Source organism: Alexandromys fortis, unplaced genomic scaffold (assembly GCF_014885135.2).
Source record: "Alexandromys fortis isolate MF-2015 unplaced genomic scaffold, M_Fortis_MF-2015_v1.1 scaffold_24, whole genome shotgun sequence".
Lineage (NCBI taxonomy): Eukaryota > Metazoa > Chordata > Mammalia > Rodentia > Cricetidae > Alexandromys > Alexandromys fortis.
This window is the reverse complement of record NW_026067906.1, coordinates 16216965-16232234: the sequence shown is the minus strand read 5'-3', so window position 1 is coordinate 16232234 and position 15270 is coordinate 16216965.

Here is a 15270-nt window from a genome sequence, read left to right as displayed (position 1 = left end):
GAATTTTCCACACAGGATATGCAGTGACTGATCCTAGCTCCCGATACCTTGTTTATGGGAGTTTACCGCTCTCCAGGGTGTGGAAGGTTCATGAAGTTGTTCTTCCCTGAAAGGTCAGGTTGCTTGCTCATTCTTCTACGCAATCACTAAGTGTGCGGAAAAAACGGGACAGAACTACTGCTGTATTTCTATGGCATGGTAGTTTGAACGTAATTGGCCCCCATCATCTCACAGGCAGTGACTATTGGGAGGTGGGGCTTTGTGGGAGTGGGTGTGGCCTTGCTAGAGGAAGTGTGTCACTGTGGAGGTGGAGTTTGAGGTTTCCTATACTCAGGATGCGGCCCACTGTCTCAGGCAACTTCCTGCAGCTTTCAAGATGTAATGCTATCAGCTCCAGGACCATGTCTGCCTGCACACCACCATGCTCCCCAACATGATGACAAAGGAGGAAACTGCCGAAACTATAAGCCAGCCCCCCTCAGTTAAAAAGATTGGGTACCATTATAAGAAATATTTTCCTTGTAAGTTGCTGTAGTCGAACCTGGAAACAACCTAAATGCCCCTCGACCGAAGAACGGATAAGGAAAATGTGGCACATTTACACAATGGAGTACTACACAGCAGAGAAAAATAATGACATCTTGAAATTTGCAGGCAAATAGATGTATCTAGAAAATATCATTTTGAGTGAGGTAACCCAGACCGAGAATGACAATCATCATATGTGCTCGCTCATAAGTGACTTTTAGTCATAAAGCAAAGAAAACAGTCTACAAATCACAATCCTAGAGAACCTAAACAGCAGTGAAGACCCTAAGAGAGATGTACATGGATCTAATCTACATGGGAAGTAGAAAAAGACAAGATTTGAGTAAACTGGGAGTATGGGGACCTTGGGAGAGGGTTGAAGGGGAGGGAAGAGGAAAGCAGAGGAACAGAGAAAAATGTAGAGCTCAATAAAATCAATTTAAAAAAAGGAGTTGCTGTGGTCTTGTGTCTCTTCACAGCAATAGAACCCTAACTAACACATATGGTATCTTTCATTGTACAGTTTCTATTTTTCTTCAAGGAACAAACACTTAAAAATTACTAGAGAGCAGAACAGGGTTATCCTATAAAAATGTGGAAAGAATTCTACACCTAATGCAGAAAGTGTAGCTCAGCTTCATGGGAACTAGACAGTCACTAGAGGCTCACCCTCGTCTCTCCTTTGGGGACTGCCTGACATTTTTCCCTCTTTACTTGCCCAATTCATTTTTTGTTCAGATAGTGTTTGTGCTTGTATCCATCATGGCTATCCTAAAATGTTGCCTGGACCAAGGTGCCACTCATTTCTAGATTGGTTCTCAAAGGCTAAATGTCTCTCAAGTATTAAATTCCATAAAAGAAAATCTAACTGGTGGCTCAGCTGCCCACTTGGGGCTTAATCAGCTAAAAAGGTCACATGATCCGTATGACTGCTCTCAAACAGGCGTCTTCAGTATGGCCTCTTGATTTTCATACTTTGAGAGGTGGAAATTAGTATTATTTCTACTTTATCTAGCACGGGTTAGTATGATGGTTAATACTATCAATTTGACAGGGTCTAGAAGTATCTAGGATTCTGGGCATGTGTGGAATTATTGAGATTAGGTTAGCTGAGGTAAGAAGATCCATCCCCAAAGTGGGCAGCACCATTCCTTAGGCTGGAGTCCTGGGCTGCAAGAAAAGGAGGAAGTGAGCTGAGCGGCTACCATTCTCCTCTGGTTGCTTCTTCTCTGTGGAGGCAATGTGACCAGCTGCCTCAGCCTCCTGACACCAGGGCATCCCTGCTAGGATGGACTGTAGCCTTGAACTGCGACCCATCATAAGCCCGTCTTTTCTCAGGTGCCCTGTCACAGCAATGGGGAAGGTGACTAAGCCAGTGTCCCATCTGAGGCTGTACATGGAGTATAGAACTAACACACCTCATGGTCATGTGAGGTTCGGCTAAGGCGATGGTTCTCCACCTTCCTAACGCTGCAACCCTTCAACCGAGTTCCTCATGCTGTGGTGACCCCCAACCATAAAATTGTTCTGTGGCTACTTCCTAACTGTAATTTTGCTACTTTTATGAATCATAGTATAAATATTTGATATGCAGGATATCTGATGTGTGACCCCCAAAGTTGAGAACCACTGGCCTAAGGCAAGGGGTGACTTCATTCTTGGTTGGTGGGTTTGAGGTAAGTGTTGCCAGCTGAGTGATGGTCCTGGTTATAACCGGTCCTGTCTGGGTCTTCTCTAAGTGTAGACGGCTCAGAGTCAGGTTGACAGCTCATGTTCCCACACACTTAACTGTTTCTACTCATTCTTTGTCTCCTATATCCCACAGATCTAGGTGTTGAAATATGAGCGGCGGGGCTACGTCCCCAGCACCCCGGCCGCCTGGCTAGCTTATGCCCGAAATAACAACACACAAACTGTACTCTTTTAAACACTGCTTGCCCATTATATCCAGCCTCTTCTCGGCTAACTCTCGCACCTGGACTAGCCCATTTCTAATAATGTGTGTAAGCACCCCAAGGTGCACTTACCAGGAAGATTCTAGCCTACGTCCATCCTGGGTCGAAGCTGCCAGGGAGAGCGGAGCCTGGCGTCTCTGCTCCAGAGAGCAGAGCTGTTGAGTCTGAGCTCACTTCCTCTTCCTCCCAGCATCCTATTCTGTTTACTCCTCCCACCTATGTTTTAACCTATCAGGGCAAGCAGTTTCTTTATTTAATTAACCAATGACCTTCCTCCATCATCTAGGAACAGAACTGGGGTTTGGGGGAGAAAGGAGCAAAAGTTTATTCTTGAATTCTCAAAACTACAAGATTCAAATCTGCCTTCGATGTGGCCTGTTTAGGCCCCTTCCCCTAAGGTCAAGTCCTAGCTCCAATAGTTCTGAGAATCCCCACGGTCTGTGGTGCAGTATGGTCTGTCCATTAGCGGTGGCGAGGTATTTGCCTTTCTTTCCCTTTTACGTTTGTGTCTCCTTGATGGATTTTCAGTGGGTACCAAAGATGCCACAGAGAGTGGCTTACAGTAGTGTTCGCAATGGTCCTAGGAAGTAGGTTTCGTCTGCTTGTCAGGCCTGTGCCTGGACTCTGCCTGCCCCCCAATCATACCCCATATGACAGCTGTACCCCATCTTCACAGCACCAGGCCTCTGGCTAACTGTTTCTGGCAGCCTTGTCTCACTGAGATTCAGACTCAGGTATATTCAAGACACCTGGGGAGGGATGCTCAGAAAGCTGCGTTCTTCAGTGTCCTGCATGCCCCCCTCACTGAAGAAGCTGATGCTTGTCCTGGAGCCAAACCAATGAGTCTTTCCTTGCTTCTCCTATAAAAGACCCTGGGGACTCCCCCATGGGCAGCTGTGCTTAGATCCTAGATTAAATATAGAATAGAGTATAAGGTAAATGCTTAAACGTGAGTAGATTGGCACCTCCTGCCAGACGTTCCATTGTTACCCAGTGTTTTATGTAACCTTACCGCTGAGAGAGGACAAAAGCCATTCTCAGGACACCTTTGAGAAGCACAAACCAATCCCAGGATGCATGTGGTTCTATCCCAGCTCCAGCGCTTCTGGGCTGGGAGGATCTGGATTTAGCAATCAGACCCCAGCTTCTCGGGGGGAGGGGTCACTCACTGCTCTTCTGACACACTTTCTTATTTTTCACTTCTGTGTCTGTGCAAAAATAAAATATAAATCCCCATGATTCCAGAGGTGTGCACAGACCCAATAGGACTGTTGGCAACACTCTCCAATTGGAGGAGTTACCTTTCTGCTGCGCTGATGCATGTGGTGTAGATGGGTCCCTGGCCTTTCATTCCAGAACAATGCACAGTGATCTAAATCTGGGCGCCGATAAAACACTCACACATTTCAGTTTCTTATTCTTGTCTGAGTCATAGGCTTTCTGGAACTGATTGTTACATCAATCAAATTTAGCACATCTATTTAAAATGCTTTAGCAATGCGAAGAATGTCTTTGCAAATAGTGGCTGGCAAATGGAATTATTCCATTTCTGTTATGACACTGTGATAAGTTATCAAAACGTATTCTCATGGTTAACTTTTGACCAAGGTTATGGAAAATGGAGACAAAAATCACATGGAAAAGAAGCAGCAAGGGTGTGTGTGTGTGTCTGTATGTGTGCATGTATTTGAATGTGAGTGTGTGTATGTGCATGTGTGTTGTGCATTATGTGTATATATGTGTATGGTATTTATGCGTGAAAGTATGTTGTATGACTTTGTGTGTGTGGTTATGTGTATGTGTGTACATGTGTGTTGTGTGTGTATCTCTGTATATGCACGAATGCACGTATATATACAAGTGGTTATATATGTGTCTATGAGTGTATGTGTGGTGTGTGTGTGTGGAAAAGAGAGTTAAGGTAGCCAAAGTCAAGAAAATTTTACACTCTGCCTAATCCCCCCAATCCTGACAGTTCCTAGTTGTCATACAAACCTTCTAGCCGTCAGGAAGCAGATACAGAGCTCAGCTCAGGTTAATCGAGACCTGTGAAGCAACTACTATGTCTCCTTCACATCTAACAGGGTTTTCACAGGACTGAAGCTGAGGAGCCCTTCATTCTGAGTTGTTTTCCTTCTCAATTGCTCTCAGGCACTCTGAGCAGGAGAGATTTCCCATCGTCTTTGGTTGCTCCTAACATTCAGAACCAAGTTTAGCAGTCTTTCCCAGGGCTAAGACAGTTTTGTACATAGTATCCATTCTCCTGATTTTATACTCCAGTGACTCTCTCAACCAGTCCTTTACTGAGCAAAAGGACCTGCTATCTAGATGGAATCCACTCGGATTATGACCCCACTCTGTTTGGATTATCAAGACTCAGAGCCCTGTTGTCTTGGGCAGTGTATGAAAAAAAGATAGAGCCCCCAACTATAACAGGCTACATTCGTTTAGTTCTTATGGGGCAGAGCTCCCTGGAGCTTACTGCTCACCTGCTGTGGATGGTGCTATTTTACCAAGAAGGTCTTTCTAATGGGTTCCCCAATGCCCCCGGCTGTGGGTCCACATTGAGGACAAGGCTTTTCTCTGCCATCCTGTTCGGCTCTTACGGTGCTCCTCTAATGTACCTGGTCATCCCCACCAAGAGATAGATGGAGGCTAAGCGAGGCAGACAGCTTGCCCAGGGTTGCACAGCTGGCAAGAGTTACCCAGGACCCTCTAAATCCACTCTTGTGCCTTTCCTTCCGCACAGCTATGACCTTCTTGACACACATCCATTCTTGGCCCGTGACATGTCCTAGAAAAGCTCCACATGCACAACTGTGCTCTCAGAGTGCTTGTTCACTGCACCCCAAACACCCAAGTTGTTGCTGCTCCTTGCAGCCTGTCGGAGCGTCTGTGTTACGGGGCTCATTAGCCACACATTTGCTAGGCCCCCACTTTACACATCCAGAGGTTGTGTAAACGAGACCCAGTTTCTTGTGTGCAGAGGCTCAACTATTTATGAATGTGTGGAAGACTGAGGAATATCTACAAACTAACAACACTAGTAACTGCAAAAGCTAGAGATTGATCTAAACACAGTGAATGAACACACAGACTTAAGGACACTTCATTCTGTCTCTTACTATGTGACTTTGGGCCAGTTATTAATGTCTCTAGGCTTTGGTTTTCTTACAAAAAGAGACAGTATGACTTTCACAGACAACACAAAATGAATTCATTCACAACAGGTCCTGTTGTGGTGCAGGAGAATTGTCTGTATTCTGTTAATCATGTTTTAAATAAATGCTGATTGGCCAGGCAGGAAGTATAGGTGGGTCAACCAGACAGGAAGTAGAGGCGGGGTGATGAGAACAGGAGTATTCTGGGAAGCAGGAAGCTCCCTCTGCAGTTCTGCCCAGACCATCGAAGAAGCAAGATGTGAGCTGCCCCGCTGAGAAAGGTACTGAGCCATATGGCTAACATAGATCAGAATAATGGGTTAATATAAGCTACAAGAGCTAATACGTAGCCTGAGCTAATGGGCCAATGAGTTTGATAACTTATGGAGATCTCTGTGTGATTTTCTTGCCAGGCTTGCTGGCTGTGGGAAACTGGGAAGGACATAAACCCCAACATAACCCCTTCATGTTACACCATTGTGTATCAAGTGCTCAAAATGATTAGTAATCTTTAGGCCCCAAAGTTAATACTGAAGCTTGCCAACCTCCCTTAATAGCAGTGACTGTAATCGAATGAACACCATGGCCATATCTTTATGTTTACTAGTAGGCTTCGCTGAAATTAAAAAATTGCCAGTAGAAATATTTAAAAATCAGCTGTCATCACTATTACTCATCCCAGTTTCCCTCGTTGTTTTTGTTTGTTTTGCTTTTTTGAGAAGCGGTCTCTCTACATAGCCTAACTCACTATGTTGACCAGGCTGGCCTCAAACTCAGAGATCTGCCTGAGTCGCTTTAGTTTTAATAAGGTGCCAGAGAGGCTTAAAGAGCTCAAATGGTTTCAGCATGGAACAGACTTGGTCCTTTCACAGGAAGTAACTGGTTAGTGACAGGACTCAGGTAAGTCTAGAAGTAAAGCCGGTGACTGAGTTCAGACCGTTCAGTTTCTGTGCCATCATGACGACGGCACAGACACAAGCCTGCACAGTTCTTTAGGGACAGCATTGCAGACAGCTCCACCCTCAGCCCCACCCCCCAGCAGCATCCAGCTGACAATATTGACTTATGCAACCACCACACTGTCATCTTTTGCCATTTGTCCCAGGGAAAGCCTGGGAGTGTGGGATGAAAAAGAAGGGGCCTTAAGTGGAGCCATGGTTCTGCAGACCTAGTTGGAAGGGTGCTTTGGGGAGTGTGGGGGTTGGGGGAAGCCGGGGCTGGTAAAGTCCTGGCATGTGGTTGGGCTCTCTCCAGGTGATTTTCCAGCCCCACCCAGAGACTGCTGATTTTAGGGCCAGCACAAGCCACTGGGCTGAAGCCAGTGCTACTGGAATTTCTGTTGCCTAGGACATAAGGAATTGGGTTACCCCGGCCTGAGGGTGGGGCAGTGGTTAGCAGCTGACCCTCCTGCCTCAAGAGGCAGCTCTCTCTGTTTCAACTAGATTAAAAACCTTTGTCTTCGGAGAATTCTCTGGCTCTGGGCTTTTGTGCTTTTGATTGGAGCAGCCTCTCCCTGGTCCTCAAATTTCAGGTGAGGCAGCTGGTGTGTAACTAAGGGATAAGCGCAGAGGGAAATGAAAACCTTCCCTGTCTAGCGGGAAGCCAGGGACGTGCGCACACGCAGCAAAGACGTGCAGATGAGTCTGAGAGAGAATGAGAACAATTATGACTCCCAAGAGGCTGACACCGTGATTAGAAAGCACGAGAGAACATTCCACAGCTTTGTGTTTCCGTTTTCACTTAGAACACACGTGTACGGTCATAGGGGCCACCGGAGAGCTACGTCCCTTCCCCAGTTAGCTTCTTATCGGAAGTGTTCGTCTCTTGTTGCAAAGCATCTTGGTGTGATTACACAAGCTCCCCCTCCAATCACGTCAGCGACGTCTCAGCCTTTGTGTGCAGAAACCCAGAAACAGTGAAGATTGTCCGTGGTAGTCATCCTAGCCCTGGGGGACTCGCTGCCCTAGATACAGTGTTTCTGGATTACAGGGGATAAAAGGGTTCCAAATTGCAGGGTGTGTAATAAGGGAAGTGCTGAGACTGTTGGCTTTCAGACAGAGCGCACAAAGCTAGTCTCCCGTGAACTGATTTGAGCACACATGGACAAAAGTCAGTGTAGAAGAACACTTATTAGAACAACACATACTCATGGTCTCGGGGCTAGCAAGCTCGCACCCAAACTATCTTTCACTCATGTGCAGCTTCTGTCTTGCACAGACAGCCATATTCTCCTGTTTTCACTAATGATTCTTGCACTGGGCTCACACTTTACAATACCATGTGTGTGCTATTCTCTACCAGTTTCAGAGGAGACTGTGTGTATTCTTTCTTCCACCCTATCCTCCAATAGTATCTACAGAAAATTCTTTAACAATTCATCTTTGCAGGTTATCTATTATGGTTTAGCAGTAATATGATTGTATGATTGCATTTTTGTAAATGTTTGTTGTTATCATTGCTGGGGCTTTCTGTTTTCTGTTGTTGTTGGGACTTGATTGTCAGTTGTGTCTAAATGTTTAGGTTCATGACCAGAAGTTGCCTCGTGCCTTGGTCAGTGGGTGTCCCCATTTACGTCTCGTCTGGAAACATGTTCATCTAGCTTGGTTCCCTCTGGTACCTGTCCAGCCTCGCTGAGATGCAAACTGTGAGGTCCCTTCAGAGCGCAGATTTTTAAGCAGGTGTTTAGAATAACAAGAAGAGAAAGCTTGTTTGGTGAGAGAGCTAATGGGTAATGGGGCTTGCCACCATGCTTCCAGACTTGAATTCTGACAACAGAACCCACATGGTGGGAAGGGAAAACCAACCCCATAACATTGTCCACTGACTTCCACATGTGTGCTGTGGCGTATGGACATCTATGTGAACACATATACCCCCCATACATAAATAAATGTGCTAGAAAAAATAAAGAAGAGAGAACAGCATTACTAAGAACAAGAAGCCAGGCTGGGATTGCCTAGAAAGACTTTTGAGAGTGTCAGCAGTCTGTGGAGATGTGGCTGCCAAGTAGGGGAATAGTTTTAGAATCATAGCTGCGGAATTCACTTCTCTTTAAAAATAACCCACACACACATGTGTGCAACCTAAAAACAAATTTCAGATGTGTATAAAACTTAGAACCATCCCTTCCATGCTTCCTAGGCAGGCCTGATTTGATCATATCCTTATCTTTTGCCACTGGTTGAGACAAAACAAGCAACTGATTGCATTTGTAATCCAGCTCCTACCTCCAGACCTCAGGAAGCATGAGGTTCCCTCCCCTACCGTCTCTCATTGTCTGTATCTCTGAAGGAAGGGAGGAAAGGAGGGCACAGAGTCAAGGCATGTGTGTGCCCAAACAGCTGCTCTGCTGATCTCCCGGGTTTTTATTCCTCTCTCTGATTCTTTTAAGACCTTGAGCACATATATCAGAACACTTAAACTTTGAGACGGGAAAATGTGAAGACATGTCCCTCGCTAAGTGATAATTTGCCAGATTTTCCCCCTTTTCTTTCTATGAGCACAAGAATATTCCAGAATGGCTCCTTAGTTTGCTGGTGACTAGAGAAATGGAAAAGACCATGATGGATGAAGGTGCTGAAAGGAAAGAAACCATGGGAAGCCTAATTCCTGTTGTGTTCCTGAGTCCAAATCCTGAATATAGATATAGAATACAAACAATATTTACAGTGACCTGTCATTCCACATCATAAGCTGAAGGTTTGAATGGAAAAAAATACTGGGGAGTACCTACATAAAAACTGAAAACTATCCTGTGTTATCTGTTCTAGTCAATGTTCCTTCTATGGGGCAGAAACAACTTCCAAAATATTTACAAAGTTGTGAACCATTTCCTTCTAGTCCTGGGACTCTTAGATTCTCTTTCAGGCATGTCGGTGACATTTAATCTAACCAACCATGAATTGAGAGTTTCTTCCCAAAACTTTTACCCTGGGAGGTGTAATTTCAAGAAGGAAAAAGCAAAAAAAAAAAAAAAAAAAAAAAAAAAAAAAAAAAAATGAAAAGAAAAAAAAAAAAATGACTATTGGTGCAATGAATACGCTTGTGCATGGAGATCCATGAGCTTAGTGGAGATACCACGTAGAGGATTTTCCAGTTAAAGCATCATCCATAGAGGATCTCCAGGTAGAAGCATGGTCTGATGAGGAAGGTTATTGGTTAAATAAAGAAACTGCTTTGGCCCTGATAGGACAGAAAATTAGGTAGGTGGAGTAAACAGAACAGAATGCTGGGAGGAAGAGGAAGTGAGCTCAGACTCCATAGCTCTCCTCTCTGGGGCAGACACGATGAAGCTCTGACCCAGGATGGATGTAGGCTAGAATCTTCCCAGTAATCGCACCTTGGGGTGCTACACACATTAATGGAAATGAGTAATCAAGATGTAAGAATTAGCCAGTAAGAAGCTAGAGCTAATGGGCCAGGCAGTATTTAAATGAATACAATTTGTGTGTTGTTATTTCGGGGCATAAGCTAGACAGGCGGCCAGGAGCCGGGCTGTGGGAAGAGGCCCGCAGCTCCTACTACACACGGTCCACAAGTGGTTAGTGCTCATCTAAAGAGACTCTCCCAGCATGGGTGCTAGGCCCACTCAGCGTGTGCATCCTTAAAGCTGGCGCTGGCTGACTCAGTGCATGGACCATCTGATGCATGGACCTTGCTCACCCCATTCCTTGCTCTAAGCCTCTGTTTTCTAAGAAGGCTTCCTGTTTTGCCCTGACTTTCTAGTTAGAGTTTCTTATGGGGATCAAACGTGAACTGCCGTGATCAGCTCAGCCGTCTGGCAGATTTGGCTCTCACTACAAATGAATGGATCTTCCATCTGCACATCGGTTATGTGAGATGTGGGTTCCTATAAGCCTGGCCACCAGAGAGCTAGTGTCCCAGCTGGTACGCAAATAAAATTAAATCAGTTATTACATTACTTTCCTTTGCCCTTGCGAGCCTGTGCCTGTCATTTTCAGAGTTCAGGGCAAAAGTACAAATGGGAACTCTAAGGCCTGTGTCTCAGCTTTCTTTTGTTTTCACCAAAGAGTCTTCCTTTCACATCAGGATAGATGTGAGAGCACATGAGGGCCCCAGCCCACAAGGTCTGTCCTATGGCCTTCTCTAAGGACTAACAGTGTGCGCGACTTCCTGTGGGGTGGGGGAGGGGGAACCAGATGGGATCAAGACAAACCTGGTATTAGTTCCGAGACCATTTGGTGATGGTCTGGAGGGCTTGACTTCAGGTGGTAAGATCACCTCTGTGTCATGGCCTTCTCAGTTTCTGGAGAGGGTTTGACTGGAAGAAAGCCAGAGTGGAACCCAGGCAAGAGACCTGGTTGCCAGATCCTAATCCTGACTCCGCCCACTTGATCATCCTTTCTGCAATCTAAGACCCAACATGAGTGATGGCCACCTCTTGGGGTGAAGTCGCCATCTCAGTTTTTCTAAACTCTAATCATTTCTAACAGAATTTATTCAGCCAAATTGTGGTCTAATGGGAATTTGATGGACGCCTCTGGGCTATACGCAAAGTGATATCTTGTCTGAAATGACCCTTCAGAACTAGAAATAACTTCAGGGATCTCTATTAACGTTTACATAGGTTCCTTGGATTGCAGTCTGGGGTCATAACCTCATTTGTTTTAATTACATGGTCAAGGACACAATTGGCTTTATTTAACCACAAATGGAAGCTCTTTAATCTGAATGAACCTGAGTTATTTGGCCCAGGAACAAAAAAAAAAAAAAAAGCACAGAGTGTCAGCAAGTGACATTCAAAGAGTTTAAAAGAATCTAGTCTTCCAGAGCTCTGCGCTTGACTGATGGGAATGAGAATTGCAAAGGAACAAAGTGGGACCCATCTTCTTCTGAATGTGCTTGGGGGCAGAGTGGTTGCAGAAGGGATCCCATTTTGTTCCAAGGGATTTCACTGCACAAATGCTCCCTCCAGCCTTGTTTACAGAACAATGCTACAGAGCTGTGTTAACTGTAGGAGAAATGGGGGGGGGGTTAATCTACTCGTTCAGCTGGGTCTATCTGTCTTCTAGGTTGCACCTTCAAAAAGAAGAAGAGAAAAACAAGACATAACATAATACAGCAATTTCATGTTGTCCCCTGATCGAAGATGCCTTAACATGAAATGGATGGAGAGAGGCTTCATCCTACCACTGATGGAGACAGATGCGAGACCCATGGCCAAACATTACAGGGAGCTTGGGGAATCCTGTGGAAGAGGAGCCAGAGGGGTCAAGGAAGACTTGAACACAAGAAAACTCACAGAACCAACTAACCTGGGCTCATGGGGGCTCACAGAGACTGAACTGACAACCAGGGAGCCTGCATGGGGCTGACCTAGGCCCTCTGCATATGTGACAGCTGTGTAGTGTGGTCTTCTTGTGGGACTCTGGAGAGTAGGAGCAGGGGCTGTCATTGACTTTGTTACCTGCTTTGGGGATCCTTCCCTCATACTGGGTTGCCTCTTCCAGGCTCGATAGGAGGGGAGGTGTCTGGTCTCACTGCAACTTGATGTCATGGCTGGTTGATATCCATGGGAGGCTTGCCCTTTCTGAAGAGACAAGGAGGAGTGAATGGGGAGTGGGAGAAAGGGGAGAGGGAGGAAAGGAAGAAAGAAGAACTGCAGTCTGGATGTTAAAAACAAATTAATTAAAAAAATAAGTGGATGGGAAATTTGAAATTTGTCAAAATTCTAGGTGGGACCAAAGGCTGTTCTTTCTCCATAATATCCATATGGCTAAAGAGGTGTGGCCAGAGGGAAGACCTGCAGCTGTTCGTTTGATTCCATGCAAATTATTCATCTGGCAAATATCTGAGCATCCACTTAAAAGATTATAAGTCACTATTCATTTAGCCCATTTCTATCGATCCTTTGCCATGACCCCCTCTTTTGTCTTTTCCTCTGTCCTCATCTTTAACTTCAACCCTAGGAGGTAATCTAGCATAGATGGCTTACCACACAGGGGTTGTAAATGTCAAGACATCATCTCACATCTGAGTCTTGTATTCTCCGTCTGTAAAATAGGAACAGTATCAATGTCTACACACCAGTAAACGTGAAATATAAGTTATAGAAAATAGTGCAGTGGTAGAATGCTTTCCAAGAACACTTAAAGTTCTAGCACACACACACACACACACACACACTCACACATCAAGTCTAACAAAATTCACCCACTCTGCTAATTGTTTCATGGGCTGCTGAAGATCACATAGAGATTGCCTTTACAAAAAGAAACTAGAAATGATCTAGTTTGATATTTGTACCTTCCAAGGATTTCTATTTCTTGAGCATGAAAAAACCATCAGCATTTATTGAACACATATCACATGAGGTTATAAACTGAATGTGTAATAATCTTGACGTGTGTGTATGTGTGTGGTGGTTCAGTGCTTGGGACTCTGTAAAAGACAGATGAGAGGGAGGGGACATTATTTATTTTATGTGCACATGTATGCTGGATAGTTTTATCTCAATTTGATACAGGCTAGAGTCATCTGAGAAGAGGGAATCTCAGCTGAGAACATGCCTGTGTAAGATCAAGCTATAGGTGAATTTATAGGGCTTAGTCTTAATCAGTGATTGACGTGAATGGCCCACACCATTGTAGATGGTCCCCTGGGTTGGTGGTCCTGGGTTCTATAAGGAAGCAGGTTGAACAAACCAAGTTGAGTGAGCCAGTAAGCAGCATCCTTTCATGGCCTCTGCACCAGCTCCTGCCTTCAGGTTCCTGCCCTGTTTGAGTTTGTCATGACTTCCTTCAGTGACAGACTCTGACGCAGACATGTAAGCTGAATGAATTAGTCCCTCCCCAGGTTGCTTTGGGTCATGGTGTTTTACCACGGCAGTTGCTTTAACATAGGCAATGAAAATCTAGAAGAGGCAGAGTTAGGTTCTGCATCTGAAGTAGCTACCTGTACTGGCTGGTTGTGGGTCAACTTGACACAAGCCGGAGTCATCAGAGAGGAAGGAGCCTCAGTTGAAGCAATGCCTCCGTGAGATCCAGCTGTAAGACATTTTCTCACTTAGTGGTTGGTGGTGTTGTCCCTGGGCTGTGGTCTTGGGTTCAGTAAGAAAGAAGGCTGAGCAAGTCATCGGAAGCAAGCCAGTAAGCAGTACCCTGCCTCCGGGACCCAACCCTGTTTGAATTCCTGTCCTGACTTCCCTCAGTGATGGATAGCAATGCTGAAGTGTAAGCCAAGTAAGCCATTTCCTCCCCAACTTATTGGTCATGGAGTTTGGTCTCAGCAATAGAAACCCTAACTAAGACAAATTGGTTCCAGCATGGTGGGGTATTGTCATGACAGACCTGACTGTGGTTTGGGGAGGACTGTGGAAGGATTTTGGAACTTTGAGGTTGAAGAGTCATTGTGGGTTAAGAGCTCTGTGGGATGTTCTGTAGAGGCCTGGAAGCTAGGAATGTTGTGAACAGTACAGAAGATGGAGGCCTGACTTGTGGAGTTTCAGAGGGAAGTTTAAACACTTTCTCAGGGTCACTTGCTATTTTGATTTAAGCTTCTGTGGCTCTGGTTAACTGGGGTTGAAGAGTCAGCTGTGATCAGCAAGATCCCAGAGCTGCCGAAGTGAAACCCTTACCTTCCTGAGACAACAGATGCTGCTCAGCTAGAGCTAAGAAATTGGTAATGAATAAGAAGCATCCAGCACTGTTGAGGGTAAATCTTTTGAGAAGTGTTTCCTGAGCGCACAGAACACAAGGCTGTGCCCCGTGCTGGCAGCCAGACTTGGTCATGTGTAAGAGTCACCCAGGTGGTACTGGTTTTGAAGGCATGAGGCCATGGAGAGCAGCTGAGGTTTGGCACTCTGAGAGGTCAGAAAAGGCTACTAATGAAGGTGCAGCCTCAGTGGCAGTTGAAGGCCCAGGAATGAAGGGGTCAGGCAAAGGAGTTGAGGCACCATAAAGAGAGCCTGTGAGCGGCTGTTGTTGAAAGTGCAGCCCAGTTGCAGCAAGCGAGCCCAGCATTTTGGAGATGCCAGTACCACGGGATGGCTGCGGAGAACAGCAGCGGCAGTTGTGTGAAACCATCCAGAGCCCAGCTGTGTGTGCTGCAGAGGGCAGAGGCGGAGAAGTGACCCGGAAGAGTCCAGAAGGTGGCGAGTGGATCCCAGTCACTGGAAGCTCAGGATTTAGTTTTGCTTTGATTTGAATGTGACTGTGTCCTGATTTTTCCCTCTGGAAGTAAGAAAGTATTTTTTGCTGGAGCCCACAGTTGAGACACTTTGAATTTGAAAAGACTTAGGAGTTTTAAAGAGATTGGCTATTTTAAAGGACTGAAATTTTAATGTGTTTGAATTTGTAAAGACTGTGGGACTTTTAAAGTTATTTAAGATCTGGGGGAGGAATAAGAAAGGAAGGTTGTGGCTTAATATGGATGTTTGTGTGTCAAGTTGACAAGGGGTCAGCTGTGCTGGCTGGTTTGTGTGTTAATTTGACATGCACTAGAGTCCTCAGAGAGGAAGGAGCCTCAGTTGAGGAAATGCCTCCATAAGATCCAGCTGTAAGGCATTTTCTCATTAGTAATCCATGAGGGAGGCCCAGCCCATGGTGAGTGGAGCCATCCTTAGGCTGGTGGTCCTGGGTACTGTAAGAAAGCAGGCCGAGTAAGCC